Source organism: Scyliorhinus canicula, chromosome 1 (assembly GCF_902713615.1).
Source record: "Scyliorhinus canicula chromosome 1, sScyCan1.1, whole genome shotgun sequence".
Classification (NCBI taxonomy): Eukaryota; Metazoa; Chordata; class Chondrichthyes; order Carcharhiniformes; family Scyliorhinidae; genus Scyliorhinus; species Scyliorhinus canicula.
In genome coordinates, this window is record NC_052146.1 from 31,620,088 (window position 1) to 31,641,578 (window position 21,491).

The 21,491-nt window shown below is 47.3% G+C and overlaps 1 long non-coding RNA gene across 1 annotated transcript; it reads left to right on the forward strand.

Moving 5' to 3' along the window:
* The first annotated feature begins 1,998 nt into the window (after positions 1–1,998).
* Positions 1,999–10,788, forward strand: LOC119955209. The gene is made up of 2 exons (XR_005458414.1): positions 1,999–2,181; positions 10,587–10,788. It is a non-coding gene; the product is annotated as an uncharacterized LOC119955209 (long non-coding RNA).
* The last annotated feature ends 10,703 nt before the right edge of the window (positions 10,789–21,491 follow it).

Here is a 21,491-nt window from a genome sequence, read left to right on the forward strand (position 1 = left end):
AATTAACTGAGTGAATTTCAGACAGAGATAGATAGGTTCATGATTAATTTTATTTTTTAAATTTAGAGTACCCAATTATTTTTTTCCAATTAAGGGGCAATTTAGCATAGCCAATCACCTAACCTGCACATCTTTGGGTTGTGGGGGTGAAACCCACACAGACATGGGGAGAATGTGCAAACTCCACACAGACAGTGACCCAGGACCGGGATTCAAACCCAGGTCCTCAGCGCCGCAGTACCAGTGCTACCCACTGAGCCACAGGTTCATGATTAATAAAGGGATCAGGGGTTATGGGGAGAAGGCAGGAGAATGGGGATGAGAAAATATCAGCCATGATTAAATGGTGGAGCAGACTCGATGGGCCGAGTGGCCTAATTCTGCTCCTATGTCTTATGATCTTATGATCCTACCTGAATAGTGGAGCTGGCCCAAGAGGTTGAATGGACTACTGCTGTTCATAAAATAATCATAAGATTGTGACTGCTGCCCCAACTGAGATCAACTTGCCCGCCTCAGGCTCTGAACATATCCTTGTACCTTCTTGCAGTTGGTTTCATATTCAATATTCAACAAGGTGCTGCAGCTGGTCCTACCATCATCCCAGATCCCCAACATCAACCCCCAGTACTGGGGAACTCTACTCGCACTCATTTCAATTTATTTAAAGATTCTGTCACATTAATTGAATGGCACTTTTCATTGTGGAAATCCCCTTCTTCCTCCCCATACTTCCCATTGGAACCCTTCGCCTCCACGCTCAAACCCTAAAATATCAGCAATACATTGTTAATATGTGGATGATGTCTGACTGCACCGTGAACTGTCATGCTAACATGCTGACAGTTGTGGTCTGCATGGACAGGATCATGCCACCTCCAGATCTTCAGCTGAAGGTACTGGGTTTGATCCCAGTTCCATCCTGAAGTGACTGAGCTTAGCCAGTGGAGGAGTTACAATTGAATTCAATGCTACAGTTAAGGAAGAGAAATACCAGCATGGTTTCTTCGCCCATTCCCTATTTCTAACTCTTCCTGCTGGTAAGTGCTTGGCCGCAAAATTCATTTTGGCCCGTTTTCAGGCCTGAAATGGTCGACGCCAGGAGTGTGTGTCAGAAGCTAGCAGGCTGGCTATTGTCCAAAACTGAGACAGAGGCCTGTGTCCCATCAGCATTGTTCTTGGGCGAGTCACTGTCACATCGCCAGAAGATTCTCACTCCAAGCCTCAGTCTAGGGAGGTGGTGATGGAGAAGGGGATAAGGGTAAGTGTTGACTGTTCTACTGAAGTGCTGTAGAGCAGGGAAGAACAATTCTGTACCTCCTGCACCACATACAAAAACCCTTTTGTTGTCTTAGACTTCACTTGCCAACGGGAGAAGTCTCCAGGAGTAAGCGTGAGGCCTTTCAATTACATATGAAAGAGCTCCAATGGTTGACTTAGGTGGTCATCTGGGGCACCTGACACGATATGAGCTCAGCAGCAAAGCCACACAAAATTTGTCATTTTAGTTTCTCCTGTTTGAGGCCTGAGAAATGGACATTATGGGGACCAAAGCGTTGCCCCATATGTAGATATTAAGGGAACCTAATATCAGATGCTACCTCTCAACCGAGTCACCACCAATACTACTTACATAGTCACACATGTGAAGACTGGCTGGTGAAGTATTGCACAGGCAGTTGTATCGCTGGTGGGTGGGACAAGAGGAGGCAATGGCGAGGATGAAGAGGTGAAATAGAATGTTGCCCTGAAACAAGTCAATTTTGGAGGGGCCTAGCCTGCCGACCTCCTCAAAACAGTGTGGTAAAAGTAGCTGTACATTTTCGTCCTGGGCAACAGAGCACTCAGGTAAAACGCGGTACCGCTTTAAGGGAATAATGTGGGGCACTGGTTGGTGTTGCTTTGCACTGTTCCTCTGCTCTTGTTCTGGCATCTATAAATATTCAACATTCAGCACAGATTGCTGCCAGACAGTTTTTAATAGAATCGCTTAAAACAATTAATTACCAGAGTTTTCATTCAAGCTGCATTGGAACAGATACGCGTGTAATAAAAAGCATTTATTCCGCGGTTTGTGGAGGCCTTTAGGTTATTAACATGCAAATGAAATCATCACAGCTGCTCCGATTTGAACACGAGGATGTGAAGAAGCAGGGGAGACCTCAGACCAAAGCAGATAAGGTTTTCTTTTCTGCTTTCTTTTTGTTGTATATATTTGTTATGAGGCAATCCTTCTCCATTCTGCACCCCCACCACCCGTGTAGCTCAGTGGCTGAATGAACCCTGCCGCATGGTTCTTCAGCGACACTCCTGAGTTTGCTGGGTTTGCTTATGAAGCGGGCCTTATGTGTCTCTCAGAAATATCTCCAAATCTTTCACGACGGGGGGTCATTTTCAATTTCGACAGGGGAAGAAGACTGCCTTTGGCGGATCAGCTGCCTGTTTTATTCGCCCAATGGAAGGGAGATGGTGCTGGCTGTAAAACAGCCAGCCGATTTGCCACTGACAGCTTATTTTTCCCGCCACAGTTGCAGGCGAATCCCAGTCAGCTATTTTTGAGGTACATCGGCTGTTTATCGAAGGGGAAAGGCAGCAGATTTCACGTATCACCAGGTCCCACGAGCAGCAATAAAGGCAAGGAATCAGTTCAATCTGTTTTTAGTGGTTGCGACTGAGGGATGAATTTTGGCCAGGATATGCAGAGGAGCTCCTGAAATTATTCGAAAAGTGCTTCGAATCGGAATAATCCACAGTCGAAACTGGTTCAAGGGCCTCATTTTAATCATCGGATGGATGGAGGTCAGGAGGAATCGAGTATATCCTGATGCCACATTGAGTGTGCCATGCCCAAAGGCAGGTCTTTGGCTCATTATCTGCTGTGCTTACATTTTCACAACTCACGGAGAGCAAGGGTAACAGTGGAGGTTTAGACAATGTGCTGGCTTCTCCGGCCTCCCCGCTGCGTGCTCCTCGGCAGCGGGAGGCGGCACATTTTTCGCTGATGGCAGGATTCCCTGCTTCTTCCACTGTCATTGGGAATTCCCATTGAAGCCATCCCACCCTGCTGGAAAACCCACGGGTGGGGGTGCACTGCTGGAAGGACCAGAGAATCCCTTCGCCAGCGCACAGCCAGAGAATTCCGTCCAATATCGAATATTCCTTGTAATAACCTCAAGACAATGGGAATTATTTTCATCGACACCCGCTCGTAATGTCCAACCAATATGGGTTTATGACAGTGTTCTTCAAACTTTTTTTCCGGGGACCCATTTTTACCAACCGGCCAACCTTCGCGACCCACGCCGGCCGACCTGCGCGACCCGCCATTTTCTCTTACCTTGTTTGCTGCTGACAAAAATGGAGGAAATGGTTTTGGGTCACTTTGGCTCTCGTACATGCTCCTCCAATGGAACCTGTTGGATGAAGGTGAAGCCTTCCTGTGTCGGAAAGTATGGAGTCTCCATCTGCCCAAAGTTCTGAATTTTTTTACTGTAAAATTTGATCAAATAACCCCCCCCCCCGAACTGGTAAAAAAAATAAAAAATAAAATGAGTAAAATAAATGAAAAAAATGAATAAAACCCTCTAACTTGTAAAAAAAATGAAATGAATAAAATAAATGAAAAAAATGAATAAAACCCTCCCAAACTTGTAAAAAAAAATGAATAAAATAAATGAAAAAAATAAAAATTAAATGAATAAAATAAATGAATACAAACCACTACAGAACTTGTAAAAAAGCTGCAACCATTTTTAAAAATAGCGGCCGCACTACGCATGCGCACCGATCATCTTGCGCGCATACGCAATGCGGCCGATTTTTTTTTTTACATGTTCGCAGAACGTGCATGCCGCCAAATGTTTTTCGGCATGTTCCCGGCCGCTTGCAGCCAGTGTTATGAAAAGCCGGCTGCTGCGCGGGGATTTGCGCGATTGGGAGCGCCGCGGACAACGGCTCCGCGGCCCTCCCGACACCAGCCTGCGACCCACCCGCGGGTCACGCCCTGACTTTGAAGGACACTGGTTTCTGAAATAAAAGAAAGACACTTGGTGCTGGATATCTGAAATAAAAACAGAAAATGCTGGAAATATACAGGTCTGGTGGGATCTGTGGAGGGAGAAACCGAGGGTGAGATATCTCGCCTCCCTCGTGGCCCACCTGTGGACAGCGGCGGCTTCTTCTGGTCCCGCAGTTGCTAACGCCGTTTTGCACTGCTCACCGACCGCGTCGCCGGGAGTGGGGAGTGATACCATCGGCACGACAAGGAAGGTTCCGCTCGCCAGAAGGGTCAGCAAATTCAGCCGCAAGTTAAAATTTTGAGTTGATTAAGAATCTTCTTCAGAACTCCCAAACCTGCGTATTTCCAATACTTTCTGTTCTTATTGTGAACTTAGGAAAGTCCCACAAAAAGCATGATGCTGGCGGGGTGGGCGGGGGGGGGGGGGGGGGGGGGGGGGTGAGAATTGTAAAGGATTAGCATATCTTTCCTCTCCAAAATTGCCGAGTGTTTCCAGCCTGTCCTGTTCTTGTTTTGTGTGTATGCAAGAAAGGTCCCACCTAACAAATAGACTGATTTGTTTTCAGGATGTAATAAAATTGGGGATAATGGTCGTAAGGCGTCTACTGGATAACCAGACTTTCAGAAAGGATTTGATAAGATCCCTCACAAGAGACATGTGGCTGAAAGTGAAATCTCCTCAGATAAATTAGGATGTTGTAAATTGGTTAGATAATAGGAAACAAAGAGCAGCTCTTAATGGTAATTGTTCTAATTGGATGCCTATAACCAGTGGAGACCACTGGAGTCTTGGGAGCATTGCAATTCACAATATTTACAAATGATCTTTCGGAAAGTAATAAGGCTAAAATACTTCACTCTCACATGTGGGAAAACAGGCTGTTCAGGGAAAAAGGATACAATTCGGAATGATTGAACAATTGGCTTGACCAATCACAAAGGATATTTAACATCAAGAAACAATAAATGATACACAGTGGAGCTAAACATGGCTAATAGGATTTGAAAATGAAAGGAGCATCGCATAGTGGGGAAGGGTAACAGTTAAATCAGATGTTGAAAGTAGAATCATATTCTGGGGCATCAGTTGTAAAGATAAATCAGAAATAAATATATAGAACACAAAGAGATGGCACTGAAAGAACTTACATTTGTGCGGCACCTTATTGTGCCACTAAGGATATCACAGAGCACTTCGCATTGCAGTGAATTACAGTACTATTTGGGCATATATGGGTTTTATTTCATAGACTTGGTTCCACAAATGCCAATGAAATGAATGAGTGGTTGGCCTAGTTTTGATGATACTGGTTGAAGCAGAAGTGTAGGCTGGGATAACACTAGCACCGGACTTTTGCCATTACTTACAGACGAGGCTTTGATTTAACATACTGTCTGAAGGGTGGCACCTCTGACAGTGCAGCACTTCCTCAACAGTGTGTCGTTTGACACTCGTGACAAACCACTACCACCCCAAGCCATCAGTTACCGTACAGAGATATCACCTTAATACGCCCGAGAGAATCCAGGGGAGTCTGTTACTGAGGTTTTGGTGCGGTTGCACAAATTGGTGGAGTTTCACGACTATGGGCCATCCCGAGATGGTACAGGAACACATTGTATGCAGAGTAAATAATATGGTGGCCCAGAGGAAATTGCTGGCCGAGCCGTTACTGGACCTATAAAACATCTCTGAGTGAGATCTCCCTCTCACGGGAGAGCGCTGAGATGGGAGTCCAGGAACTCCAGAGGATGTCAAGGATGGAGGTAAACAGTGTGGGACTCCCCCCTATTCCAGTGCACATTGCCCTGAGACTGGGACCCCTGTAACTCTGCCCTGGCTTGAATACCGTCAGGACCAGGCCGATTAGCCAACGGCCGCTATGGCCAGGCAGGTCACCTCAGTGAATTGATGGAGGATAATCCAAGGCGGTGCAGCACTTATGGCATGTGGAACTGCAGCGATAGGAAACCACAGGTCAGCCAGCAAACACACCGCCCTCCCGAGGGAGATGTCAGCCTTGAGCCTGGGCCCCCCTATTAGAACAAGCTGATGACGAACAGTGTCTGCAGTTGTATAGTGTGTGCAGTTGTATAGTGTATGCAGTTGTATAGTGCGTGCAGTTGTACAGTGTGTGCAATTGTACAGTGTGTGCAGTTGTACAGTGTGTGCAGTTGTACAGTGTGTGCAGTTGTACAGGGTGTGCAATTGTACAGTATCTGCAGTTGTACAGTGTGTGCAGTTGTACAGTGTGTGCAGTTGTACAGTGTGTGCAGTTGTACAGTGCGTGCAGTTGTATAGTGTGTGCAGTTGTACAGTGTGTGCAGTTGTATAGTGTCTGCAGTTGTATAGTATCTGCAATTGTACAGTGTCTGCAGTTGTACAGTGTGTGCAGTTGTACAGTGTGTGCAGTTGTATAGTGTCTGCAGTTGTACAGTGTGTGCAGTTGTATAGTGTGTGCAGTTGTTCAGTGTGCAGTTGTACAGTGTGTGCAGTTGTACAGTGTGTGCAGTTGTACAGTGTGTGCAGTTGTATAGTGTGTGCAGTTGTATAGTGTCTGCAGTTGTCTAGTGTGTGCAGTTGTATAGTGTGCGCAGTTGTATAGTGTCTGCAGTTGTATAGTGTCTGCAGTTGTATAGTGCGTGCAGTTGTATAGTGTGTGCAGTTGTATAGTGTGTGCAGTTGCGTAGTGTGTGCAGTTGTATAGTGTGTGCAGTTGCGTAGTGTGTGCAGTTGTATAGTGTATGCAGTTGTATTGCCTTGATGTGCCACGAGTTGCCCCCATCAGGATTACAGTCCAGGTAAAAAAAGCAAAAAGAGATTATCTCCCAGGTGAAAGGCCAACCAGTAGGCATGGAGTTGGACATGGAGCCCAGGGTTTTGCTAACAGGGAGGCAGACCTTTGAGAAAATCAGGACTGGAGTACAGCAGCTGAGTTTGCAGGAAAGCGAGGCAAGGCCTGTGGCCTATATGGAGGAACCCCTAGCCATAGCGGGCACAGCATACGGGCAGCAGTGCATAAGGCTGCCATTTATAATAGTGAAGGTCCTGGAATTAGTCTGCTGGGCTGTGACTGGCTACAATGCCTCCGAATGGACTGGCGTCAGATCTCCCGGATGGGCACTGGTGGACTTTACGAAGATTTGGGGATATACCCAGAAGTCTTCCAGGAAGGCCTGGGTAAAATTAAGGGGGCCATGGCCAAAATATGTGGTCCTTGAGGCCCAGCCTAAGTGCTTCTGAGCCCGCCCGGTTCCCTGTGCGCTGCTGGGGAAGATCGAGGACAAACTCAGCCGACTGGAAGGTCGTGGTACCGTCTGGCTAGTATGGTTTGCTGATTGAGAGGCACCGGTAATCCTGATACTAAAACCTGACAAAACCGAACGCCTGTGCGGTGATTATAAGTTGACTGTCGAAAAACCTTTGATGCTGGGGACGTGCTGAGCGGAAACACGAAAGGTGGCTCTCCTCCTTGAATCTGGAAATTAGGCACTTTTAACCCCAAATTACCCGCTCAACCAAGGAAAAAGCACCCCCCCCCCCCCCCCCCCCCCCCCACACACACTCCTCCAACATCACCACAATGAACAAAACATGCCAGGCAACAACAACCTGAGGAGCCAAAGCGATGGCAGAGGCAATAAAAGCCTGGAGAGAAAGACTGAGGTGATGCTGAACACGCTTGGCGATGAGGTCCTGGCCACACCCGAGCAGGATGGACTGCCGGATCATATGTAGGGCTACCTCCCAATGAATGAATGGAGGGAATTCCAAACACAGGAACTCCAAGAGCACAAGGGCACCTTCCATCTTGAAATGATGGCGGCAGTGAAAATAATGGTAGCGGAGGTGCTGGTAACTCTGCAAGCAGCGCTAGCAAAGATGGAGCGGCATCCAGAGACGCAGGAGGTGATGATCAGAGAGCAGGAGAGGCCGCGACCAACTGAAAAATGAAATGAAATGAAAATCGCTTATTGTCACGAGTAGGCTTCAATGAAGTTACTGTGAAAAGCCCCTAGTCGCCACATTCCGGCGCCTCTCCGGGGGGGCTGGTACGGGAATTGAACCGTGCTGCTGGCCTGCTTGGTCTGCTTTAAAAGCCAGCGATTTAGCCGAGTGAGCTAAACCAGCCCCTAAACCAACTAGAGCTATCGGATGACCTCACTGGAAACAGAGATGGCAAGGTTGGTGGCAATGCGTGGGACACGAAGGGGGAAGGTCGAGGACCAAGAAAATCGATCGTGCCGCCAAAACCTCCCATCTTGGACCTACCGAAGGGCACCAAGGGCAGGAACTCTACAGAATATATGGCCCAGATGTTGGGCAAACTGGTTGGCAGGGAAAGCTTCCCCAAACCCCAGAGGTGGGCAGCGTCCACGGGTCACTCTGGCAAAAGCCCAAGGCCGGGGAACAGCCACGGGCCATCATCGCAAATCTGCACCCAGTACTAAGACTGGGAAAGGGTCCTGAACAAAGCAAGACACACATGGTCCTGTAATTGGGAGGGATACTTGATCCGGGTGTACCAGGCCATTGGGGCAGACCTGGCCAAGCGCTGGGTGGAATTTAACAGAGCCAAGACAGCCCTTTATAAGAACAATGTGCGGTTAGGGATGCTGTCGACAGCAAACTCTGGGTGACTTTCCAGGGCAGGGTACTATTTTACCATACCGGTGAATGCAGATGAATTTGAGCACAAGCCTGAGCTGGAAAAGCAATGAAACCAACAGTGAACTCGACATTTAATTCTATCGGTCAACAAAAAACGTTGAGAGAATTTTTTCGCCGGACTCAACCACCTGGTCTTCAAATCTGACATTGATTCCCAGAAAGGAGGGGGTGAGAGCAATAGGAAACAGGAGGGGCTGAGGAGAAGGAAAGGGGGGAAGAGATACACATCGGCTGGGGGGAGGTATAGATCGACCCCGAGGGGGGGGGGCGGTTGGCAGCACACTGCCGGGCAAGCTAGTACAAGAGGGCCGCAGCAAATCTCAAGACAGCGACAGGGGGAGGGAAAACTCTAGATGAGGGGAAAATATGGGGAGAAACATGGGGGGTGGGGGAGTCCCATAGGAATGGGGGGCCGACAGACCCAGGGAAAAAGCCGAGGGATGGGGTAAAAGGCAGGCTATGACGAATAGCACATGGCAGCAAGGAAAACAAAGGCTCTGCAAACAACCACTTTGGGTGGCCCCCAGAAAAAGGGAAACCCTGGAGTGCAGGGGCACATCCACATATGAATATGGTGACCATGGCCACCTTGGATGGTGCTCGAACAAGGGGAAACCCTGGTGTGCAAGGGCACATCCACATGGCATACACAATGATGCCAGCCATCTTAGATGGCCCCCTAACAAAGGGAAACTCCGGAGTGCAGGGGCATATCCACATGGTGATTACAGTGACCATGGCCATCTTAGATGGCCCCCTAACAAAGGAAAACCCTGGAGTGCAGGGGGCATATCCACAAGGTAAGGATGCTTGATCTCGCAGGAGTTGGGGGGGGGGGGGGGGTGTTACAGAAACCCTCCAGAATAGTCACCTGGAACCTCAGGGGATTTAATGGCCGAGCAAAAATACCCAGAGTCTTAACCCACCTGAAAAGTCTGAGAGCCAACATAGTCTTCCTCCAGGAAACCCATCTGAGGGAGAAGGACCGACTGCTGGTAAGAAAGAACTGGGTGGACAGACCTACCATTCGTGCTGTGGGTCGAGGCTGTGTGTGGCATAGCCATTCTGCTCAATAAGAGGACAGCATTTACAACAACGAGGACGAGGTTACGGACCAAGGGGGGATGGTACGACCTGGCCAATGGCGTCCTGGAATGGGCACCAGTGGTCCTTGTAAAGATGTATGCACCTAACTGGTACAACGCGGAATTGATGAAGGAAATGGCGGAAATCCCAAACATGGACACACACCGACTCATCATGGGGCCTTTAACTGCTTACAGGGCTCACGGACAGAAAGATCAAACCCCAAATCGAGGAAAAGGGAAAACATGGAGTAGGAACTGGACGTGTTCATGGAACAGATGGGGGACAGTGGACCCATGGAGGTCCGCACACCCAGGGGAGAAAGAGTTCTCCTTCGTCTCCCAGGTACACAGAGTATATACAGGAAGACTTCTTTATAGTGGGGAAAGTTGTGCTTCCAAAGGTAATATTAGTGGAGTACTCCGCAATCGTATTCTTCGACCAGTCATGAGATATTTGGATTCCCAGATAGAGGAATTTGATCTGGACTTGTTTGAACGTCAGTCCCTCCAGCTCTGTCCCTCTGTAGTTTCAGGAATACAGCACTCACTTCCTTTCTAGAGAGAATGAGAGTGTTCTGGTCTTTGCTTGCAGCCTGTAATGGTTTTCCTGTAGATTAATTCATTCAGGTTCTCTGCAGCTTTGGGAATGCAGCACTCACAGCTTTTCTGGAGAGGGGGAGAAAGCAGGTCCTTGTCTTTCTGTGTGTTGTACTCAACTACTTCCTGAACTGAAATGTTAACTGTTTCTCTTTCCGCATATGCTTCGTGCCATGCTTAATATTTTCCAATATTTTCTGTTTTATTTCAGACTTCGTGGTCTGCAACATTTTGCTTTGGTATTGGTCAAGCGATGTTGTTCAAAGTACCAGTGAGGACCTGAGGAGCATTATGTCCAACCATGGCCACAGTATGAAAGAAAAGATCCAGCGATTTATTTGAGACAAATGACTGTTTTCCTTCGTAATATTTCACACTTCAATAAAATAGTAGGAACACTGGTTTTAAAATTGTTTTATTTGTGAACTTGCCATTTTGTTAACGGCAATGAAAAGAATATTAGCTAATCACAATCCATCTGTAAAAATGATCCTTTCGCACTTCTCAAGCAGCTAACGAGCCACTTAAACAGTTTAAATGTCAAAATGTTGATCCAACTGTGAAATGCACAACATTTGTGTGGAATGCTGAATTCAAAAAGCCTGCTTTCAGGCCAAGCCCAGGTGGTTTGAGGGCATAACTAAAACATGTTCCTGGTGAAGGTGGATAGCTGTCAGTTATGTAAAATTAGGAAGAATGTAGAGCAGAGAAACAGGCCATTTGGCCCAATTGGTTCTGTGGCAATGTTTCCGATTCACATGAGTCTCTTTCCAACCCTACTTCATCTAACCCTACGTTCTGTGTTCCTTAATGAAAGCAAATTACTGCGGCTGCTGGAATCTGAAACCAAAAGAGAAAATGCTGGAAAATCTCAGCAGCTCTGGCAGCATCTGTAAGGAGAGAAAAGAGATGATGTTTCGAGTCCAGATAGCCCACTGTCAAAGCTTTGATGGGCATAGATAGGGTGGATAGGAAGGTACTGGAGAAAAGAAGGTGAATTCCCTATTCCTGGAGTGCAGAAACTGCCATGGATCCTCTCCACCCATCCCCTTCATGAACGCTCTCAATACCTTTGCTACCCCTGATGGGCCAATGACTTTGGGCTTGGATCGGTCTAACTTTGGATTCAAAACACAGTTCAAATCCCTCCACAAAGATCAACTGGTGCTTGTCCAATTCTGGAAGCATCAATTTTGCTTCTCTTAAAGAAGGATAAGGACCTGGTGGAGTGTGGGTCGCACTGCCCGATTTCCCCAATTAAATGTAGATGCTCAGACATTGGCTAAGGTATTAGCACTAAGGCCGGAGCAGTCTCCCTTAGGTTATTGCGGAGGATCAGATGGGTTCCATTAACGGTTGGCGATTGCCATCTAACGTGCAGCAGTTGTTAAATGTGGTGTTGTCCCCATTGGAGGGGATGGAGCAGGGCGTCATTGTTGGATTGGATGCCGAGAAGGTTTTTAAGAGGGTAGAATGAGGGCATTTGTTTGCGGTAATGGAAAAGTATGGGATAAGGCCCAAGTGTGTGCCATGAGTATGATTGTTGCATAAAGCACCAAAGGCCTCTGTCTGCACAAACAACATGAGCTCGGGCATTTTCAGTTGAACAGGGGAATGAGACAGAGGTGTCCCATGTACCCCTTTTGTTGGTGATAGAACCTTTGGCCATAGCCCTGAGGGCTACAGAGGGGCATAAGAGAGGTAATGGGAGTGGAGTGTAGGTTGTCCCTGTACGCTAACAATCTTCTATTATATGTGACAGACCCGATCCCCACCATGGGCGATGTAACGGTGCTGCTGAGGTGTTTTGGCTCTTTTTCAGGGTATAGTTTGAACCTGAAGAAAAGTGAGTGTTTCCTGGTTACTCCCCTGGGGAGGGCAGTCAATCTGGGGGTGTTGCCATTCCGCTTAGCGGATTCTCATTTCAGATATTTGGGGTTCAGGTTGCTTGGGACTGGGACCAGCTCTGTATGTTTAACTGGATGAGCTTGATGAGAAAGGTCAGGTCGGATTTGCAGAGGTGGGACAGTCTCCCTCTGTCCTTGGCGAGCAGAATTCAGTCTGTGTAGGTGAATATTTTATCCAGGTTTCTGTTCCTGTTCCAGTGTTTGCCGTTTTTTCTTACAAAGCCCTTATTTGAGGGGGGAGTGGTGGGGGGGTCGAGAAATCGATTGCCTACTTTATTTGGGTGGGCAAAGTGATGAGGTTTGAAGTCCTTATGTTCAGAGGGACCGACAGTCAGGGGGCTTGGTTTGCTGAGCCTGATATATTATTATTTGGCAGCGAATGCAGAGAAGGTGTTGGGTTGGAGTGGGAATCCGGAGGCTACCTGGGTACGGATGGAGTCAAAATTATGAGGGGGGTCTGGATTGAGGACACTAGCGATGGTCTCGCTCACATTCACACCGGTAAAATGTTCGGCAAATCCGGTAGTTGTCTCCACCCTGAAATTTTGGAGACAATTTTGGCAACATTTTAAATTGAGGGCAGTGTCAAAGTTGGCTCTGATCTGCACAAACATGTTTGAACATGCGAGATTGGATGCCATGATCGGTGGGGTGGGAAGAAATGAGATTGGAAGGAATGGGGGATCTGTTCTTGGAGGGATGGTTTGCGAGTTTGGGAGAGTTGTCGGAGAAATTTGGGCTTTTGCGGTCTGACTAGTTCAGATACCTGCAGGTTCACAACTTTATGGAACGGACCTTTCCGACATTCCCTGTGGTGCTGCCAACTTCATTGATGGAGAGGGTTCTTTCGTTCACAAGTTTCGAGGAGGGGTGGAGTACCTATGGAAGATTATATCTGAAGAAACAATATCATTGGAGGGGGTTAAGGCCATGTTGGAGAAGAGGTTGGGGCTGGTGTTGGAGGATGGGGTGTGAGTGGCATCCTGCGGAGCGTGAATGTCACATCCTTGTGCGTGAGGCTTGGCTTAATACAGCAAGTAGTGCATTGGGCTTAATTGACTTAGTCCAGGATGGGAGTGGAGTACAATTGTGAGCATGGTGGGAGGGGTTTGGCCATCCGTGCGCACATGTTTTGGTCATGTTCTAAGCCTGTGGGGTTCTGGGTCTCCTTCTTTAGCACCATGTCAACGATTTTGAAAATTGAACTTGAACCCTGTCCCTTAGTGGCCGTATTTGGGTTGTCAGATTTTTAAAACATTTTTTATTAAGGGGCAATTTAGCATGGTCAATCCACCTATACTGTACATCTTTGGGTTGTGAGGGTGAGACCCATGCAGACATGGGGAGAATGTGCAAATTCCACAGGGACAGTGACCCGAGGCCAGGATCAAACCCAGGTCGTTGGCGCCGTGAGGCAGCAGTGCTTTTAAAAAAAGAAAAATTTAGAGTACCCAATTATTTTTTTTCCAATTAAGGGGCAATTTAGTATGGCCAATCCACCTATCCTGCACATCTTTTGGGTTGTAGGGGTGAAACCCACGCAGACATGGGGAGAATGTGTAAACTCCACACAGACAGTGACCCAGGCCCGGGATTCGAACCCGGGTACTCAGCGCCATAGGCAACAATGCTAACCACTGCGCCACCGTGCTGCCCTTGTGAAGGTGTCAGAATTGCCAGAGCTGCAGACGGGTGCGGGTGGTGTCTATGTCCTGACCTTCGCCTCGCTGATTGCTCGGAGACGAGTGCTGATGGAATCGAGGTCAGCTTCTTCATCCAGTGCCTCAACGTGGTTGGGAAATTTGTTGGAGTTCCTGTACCTTGAGAGAGTCAAGTGCACCGTGAGGGGAGTAATTGAGGGGTTCTGCTGAAGATGGCAGCCGTTTATTCTGCATTTCAATGCGCGGGGACACCATTAGTTGCTAAAGGGGTTGGGACAGTGGGGGGCAGGGAGTAGGGAGGAGGGGCCTAAAGGGGTTGATGCTTTCAGTGGGTGTTTGTGATTGGGGATATTGTTTGGGGGATTTGTTATTTTGGTGTTATGTATAAAATGGAAAAATATTTGAATAGAGTATCTTTTTTAAAAAAGCATACCTCCTACATTCACATCCAGATCATTAATGTATACCACAAATAACAAGGGACCAGCTACAGAACACCACAAGCTTCCACTCACAAAAACAACCTTCAACCATCACCCTCAGCCTCCTACCACTAAGCCAGTTTTGGATCTAGTTTGCCAATTTGCCCTGAATCCCATGTGCTCTTACCTCCTTCATCAGCCTCCCAAGTGGAACCTTGTAAAAAGCTTTACTAAAGTCCATGTAGACTACATCAACCGCACTACCCTCACCTACACACCTAGTCAATCAAATTTCTAAGACGAGATCTCCCTTTGACAAAACCATGCTGACTATCCTTGATTAATTCTTGCCTGTCCAAGTGGAGGCTAATTTCGTCACTCAGAAGTTTCCCTAACACTGACGTTAGACTCACTGGCTTGTAATTTCCTGCTTCATCCCTACTTCCCTTCTTCAACAATGGCACCACATTAGCTGTCCTCCAGTTCTTTGGCACTTCTCCTGTGGCAAGATAAGATTTGAAATTTGTTGTCAGAGCTGCTGAAATACATGTCCCTGACCTCCCATAGCAACCAGAGATATATCTCATCTGGCCCCGGTGATTTACCCACTCTTTAAAACTATTAATACCTCCTCCTTCTCAATGTTAAGTTGTTCATTGAAACACAATGCTCCTCCCTGATTTCTATACTTACATCATCATTCTCCAAGTGAACACATTTACAAAGTCCTTTGCTTCCTTTATTTTACCCACCAGTGCTTTTTCATGCCCCCTCTTCATTCTCCTAATTTCTGTAAGTAACGCCCTTCACTTTCCACATTCCTCTCGGGCTTCTGCTGTTTTCAATCCCTTGGTATCTGCCATAAGCCTCCCATTGTTTCCTTATCTAACCCTGGAGATCCCTTGACATCCAGGGTTCTCTGGACTTATTCCTCGTACCTTTCACTATCACGGGAACATGTTGGTCCTGTACTCTCCCTATTTTCTTTTTGAATGAATCCAACTGCTTCGATATAGATTTTCCTACAAGTAGCTGTGCCCAGTTAACGTTGGACAGATCCTATCTTATATTAAAATTGGTCCTCCCTCAGTTAAGAACATTAATTTCGGCCTATCTTTGTCCCTTTCTGCAACTACCTTAAATTCTACAACTACCTTAAATTCTACAACTACCTTAAATTCTACTGAGTTACGGTTACTGTTTCCTAAATGCTCCACCACTGAAACTTCATCCACCTGCCCGGCTTCATTCCCTAGAACTAGATCCAGCACTGCCCAATCCCTTGTAGAAATTTCTACGTATTGGCATAAAAAGCTGTGCTGGATTCATTTTAAGAATTCTGCCTCCTCTAAGCCTTTCACATTTTACTATCCCAGTTCATATTGGGGAGATTGAAATCCCCGACTATTATTACTTACAATTCACAGAAGGTTCTTTGATGTATCTTGACCTTCAGTTGCCTTTGGCTTGTTTCCTCTCACTCGAGATTTTGTGGAGTTGGCAGTTTGCGAATGCCTTGCGTCTGTGGTCAAGAAGATCCTGGGTCACCTGATCATTCTCGTCGAACCAGCCGTGGCGTTTCCTGGTCGAGAGTCCGAGCGTCTCCTCGCAGCCGCTGACTATGGTGGCTTTTAAGGCAGACTAGGCATTGTGGGAATTCTGCAGCTCTGGCTTGTTAGTTGTCTCCAGGTTAGCTGTGAGGCACTTTCTGAACAGCTCTTTCTTGTTCATATTGAGCGACACTGAGTCTCCTGCGGCAGAGTTTTCTACCTGTGCTGGTTTGGGGCCAAGGTGATGAGATGGTAGAGCGGATTAGTTGGTGGAAATCCAGCAGTCATCAGCTCTGGCTGTGGTGCAGGTGATGTGGACATCTTTGCAGTCTCTTGTTTGAACGATGATATAGTCTTGTAGGTGCCAGTACTTGGAGCAAGGCTGTAGCCATGAGGTTTTCTGCTTGTTCCCCTGGCGGAACAGGGTGTTAGTAATGACCAGGTCATTTTCTAAACACTTTGTTACGAGGACTCCTTTGGGATTTGTTTTCCACGTACCTTCCCTGCCTAACACACCTTTCCATAGGTTTATGTCCTTCCCAACTCTAGCATTGAAGTCGTCAAGGAGAATCAGCTTGTCTCCCTTTAGGATGTGAGACAGCGATTGGTCGAAGCTGTTATATGTAGACTGATGGTGTGCACACAGAGTGATAGTGCACAAGTGTAGTAATTGTAATGTGATACAAAAATGCATAGGTGTACTTATTTATTCATGTGCTCTTATCTGAGAGCAAGAAGAATTCAGCCAGCTTTCAGAAGAATCCTACTTGCCACAGCACCGTCTGTCCCCAAACCTGTGTGTGAGACACCATCACAAATCCACATGCTTCAGAAATTGACTGATGAAGAGCACAGAGTGAATCACTGAGTGCTGATGAGGATGAGAGAGAAATGTAGGTGTTTGTTCAGAATCCAACTGCGGCAAGGTTAAGACTAAGGGGTTGCATGTCCCTTGGTGCAGACTGCAGAGCGCCCATTTTCACACACGGGTGGACAGCACAGAGTAGGACCATCTTGCACAGCTGCTTGTCTCCTTGCACACAGCCATGCAATGTATTACGGATTAATATGGAGCAGCCTAATACACATATGCACTACCATCTGTCTCCATGAGTGCTAGTCAGAGATACTGGTTGTCTCCACTTAAGTATCTGGCAGCATCAATGGTATTGGCACTGTTGACCTCAGTAACAGAGGCTGCAAGATACAGTCAGATAATCCTCTCAATGTTGCTATTGGAGCTTGAGGTTTAAACTAGATGCCAATATGGCCAACTTTAACTCACCCTGGAGCAATTTACAAGTAAGCTGGACAGAGGAATTCCAAGAGTTCCTCAGCATCTGCGTTCTACGGGAATCAGATTGGTGGGCAAATGGCATTCAGGAGTTGGCTATCTGTATTCCCTGGTGGACATGTAGTCATTTGCTCATCTGCCTAAGGGATCACTTGTTATAGTCAACGTGTACGACCAGCATTTGACACAGGAAAGATAAGTGTACCAGCAAAACACATTAACACCGCATAACTGGTTAAAATTGGATCCTCGAGAAGATATCTTGCAGTCTGTGATTGATTTGTATTATTGAAAACTGCAGTTGTACAAAAAGACAAATGCAAAGGGAAGAATCTTCCAGTCCTGCCAGCAATGGGAAGCTTGGTGGACAGGGGAACTTAAACTGATGTCATAGAATTTACAGTGCAGAAGGAGGCCATTCGGCCCATCAAGTCTGTACCGGGTCTTGGAAAGAGCACCCTACCTAAGGTCCACACCTCCACCCTATCCCCATAACCCAGTAACCCAACCCAACACTAAGGGCAATTTTGGGCACTGGGCAATTTAGCATGGCCAATCCACCTAACCTGCACATCTTTGGACTGTGGGAGGAAACCGGAACACCCGGAGGAAACCCACGCAGACACGGGGAGAACGTGCAGACTCCGCACAGACAGTGACCCAAGCCGGGAATCAAACCTGGGACCCTGGAGCTGTGAAGCAATTGTGCTATCCACAATGCTACCGTGCTGCCCGTCAAATTGTGTGGTCAAATTCAATTTCCCGATTGCGGGATAAACTTCAGGAATTAAGTTTTCTGGGGTTTAAAGGTGGGTCGAGTTTCCCATCGAACAACGTCAGTGAAGCCCTCTTTTTCAATATAAATTTCGAGTACCCAATTTATTTTTTTCCAATTAAGGAGCAATTTATCGTGGCCAATCAACCTACCCTGCCCATCTTTTGGGTTGTGGGTGCAGAACCCACACAAACACGGGGGAGAATATGCAAACTCCACGTGGACAGTGACCCACAGCAGGGATCTATCCTGGGACCTCAGCGCCGTGAAGCCGCAGTGCTAACCACTGCACCACCATGTTGCCCGGTGGAGCCCTTTTGCATTCATCAGCATCTCTTGCAAGCTAATTAAAAGGCCATCTCGCCAGAAGTAAGTTCCCCCTCCAAATAAAGTTCCCCGCCAGCGAGAAATTAGAATGTTCACTTTGGCGACTGTGTACAAGTGAGAACAAAGAGCAAAGAGAACAGGCCCTTTGGCCCACCAAGCCTGTGCCGATCCAGATTCCTTATTTGGACCTACTACTTATTGCCCTAATGATCTGTATCCCTCCATTCCCCACCCGTTCATGTGCCTATCAAGATACATCTTAACCTCGCTATCGTGCCTGCCTCCACCACCTCCACTGGCAACATGTTCAAGGCATCCACCACCCTCTGTGTGAAAAATCTTCCCCGTACATCACCCCTAAACTTTCCCCCTCTCACCTTGAACCTGTGCCCCCTTGTAATTGAGTCATCCACCCTGGGAAAAAGCTTCTGACTATTCACCCTGTCTATACCTCTTAGAATTTTGTAGACCTCAATTGGTCACCCCTCAGCCTCCGTCTTTCCAATGAAATCAATCCAAGTTTATTCAACCTCTCCTCATAACTAACACTCTCCAGACCAGGCAACACCCTGGTAAACCTTTGCACTCTTTCCAAAGCATCCAGGTCCTTCAGGTAGTGTGGCAACCAGAATTGCACACAATATTACAAATGTGGTCCAACAAAGTTTTATACAACTGTAACCTGACCTGCCAACTCTTGTGCTCATTGCTCTGGCCGATGAAGGCAGGCATGCCATATGCCTTCTTGACCATCTTATCCACCTGAATTGCCAATTATATGGACCCGAACGCCCAGATCCCTCTGTATGTCAATGCTCCTAAGGGTTCTGCCATTGACTGTATCATTCACACCTGAATTTGATCTTCCAAAATGCAGCTCCTCGCAATAGTCCGATTGAACTCCATCTGCCATTTCTCTGCCCAACTCTCCAATCAATCTATATTCTTCTGCTGTATTCTCTGCCAGTTCTCTTCACGATCAGCAACTCCACCTATCTCAGTGTCATCTTCAAACATACTAATCAGACCATCTGCATTTCCACCCTGATCATTTATATATATTACAAACAACAGTGGTCCCAGCATTGATCTCTGTGGAACACCACTAGTTACAGGTCTCCATTCTGAAAAACTACCTTCCACTGTTATTCTCTGTCTCCTGTTGCCAAGCCAGTTCTATATCCATCTAGCGAGCACACCCCGAATCCCATGCAACTTTGTTTTTGTACCAGTCTGCCATGAGGAACCTCATCAAATGACTTACTAAAGTCCATGTAGACGACATCCAGAGCCTTTCCCTCATCAATTAATTTTGTCACTGCCTCAAAAACCTATAGTCCAACCCTAACATTGTGATTACAGCCTTCCTATTCATGAGTTCTACCCATAATGCCTCATTGCAGGATCCCGCCAAGATATTCTCCCTCTTCACTGTGATATGTTCCCGAACCAGTAATGCAACTCCCCCACCCTTTCTGCTACCCACTTTTTCTCATCCAAAACATCAATATCCTGGAACGTTAAGCTGCCAGTCCTGTCCATCCTTTAACCATGTTTCCATAATAGCAACAAAATGTGCAAACTCCACACAGGTGGTCATCCGGGGCCGGGATCGAACTTGGGACCTCGGCACCGTGAGGCAGCAGGATCCTCCAGGCCAGGATATCGGTGCCCCTCCAGTTTAGGTGTCACCCGTCCTGCTTGAAAAAGGTCCCAACTTTCCTGGAAGACATCTCAATGATCCACATATCTGAAGACCTGCCCCGACACCAGCTCTTTAGCCATGTGTTCAACCGTAGTATCTCTCTGTTCCTAGCCTCACTAGCACATGGCACAGGGAGTATTCCTGAAATGTCTACCCTAGAGGTCCTGCTTTTTAGCTTGCTACCTAACTCCCTGGAATGTCTTTGCAGGACCTTGCTGCTCTTCCTGCCTATGTCATTTATACCAATGTGGACAATGACATCTGCCTGTTTGCCCTCCCATTTCATAATGTCCTGTGCCCGCTCAGAGACATCCAAGACCCTGGCACCAGGGGGGCAACATACCATCCTGGAGTCTCTTTCGCGACCACAGAAGCACCCATCTGTGCCCTTGACTATTGAATCCCCAATTAGTATTTCTCGATTATTCTTTGCTCCCAACCCCCATGCCCACCCCTCCTCTGTACAGCGGTGCCAGGCATGGTGCCACCGCTCTGGCTAATGCTGCTGCTGTCACCTGATGGTCCATCCCCCTCATCAGTACCCAAAAGGACATACTTGATAGGGAGGGGCACAGCCACAGGGCACTCCTGCATTGACTGCCTATCCCGAATAGCGGTCACCCATCTGTCTTCCTGTACGTTGGGTGTGACCATGTCTCGATAACTTCTATCTATGACGCTGTCCCCATTTGGTCGCTTCTTAGTGCCTCCAGCTGCTGCTCATTCCGATCTATTTGTTCAGGCAGCAAGTGCAGCTGGATACACTTCCCGCAGATGTAATTGTCAGGGATGTTGTCAACATTCGTGATTGACCACATGTTGCAGGCGCAACACCAACTGTCATGACTAACCCTCGGTTTAATATTAAATTACTTCAATAAAATAAAAACACTCATGAGGATGTACTCACAAATCAGTTGCCTTTTTAAATCCACACTCAGAAGAGTGACCCTCGCAGGTCTGGTGCTCTCCTAAAGTACAGCCGCTCTCCCGCATTTTTTTTGGTTTGAGGAGGAAGGAGGGATGGAAACACTGCAGCAATGTAGTGTTGGGGGCTATTCCACTCTTTGGCAGTGGGTCCTCCTCAATCCACTTCCAAGTTTTGCTGATTGCACTGATTTTACCCAGAATGCTTTTCAGTACCACCCTCTGGTGAATGTAGTTCCTCCTGATGTTGGTACGCAACTGCCGAGGTAGACTTCTCCCATGATTAATGATGAGCTGCCACTGCATTGTACTCTCTGGGGAGCTTCTGCAAATGCCAGCCTACACATGTGAAAATGAAAATCGCTTATTGTCACGAGTAGGCTTCAATGAAGTTACTGTGAAAAGCCCCTAGCCGCCACATTCCGGCGCCTGTTCAGGGAGGCTGGGACGGGAATTGAACCGTGCTGCTGGCCTGCTTTAAAAGCCAGTGATTTAGCCCAGTGTGCTAAACCAGCCCCACATGAGACTGGGTGTGTGGCAGTACAACC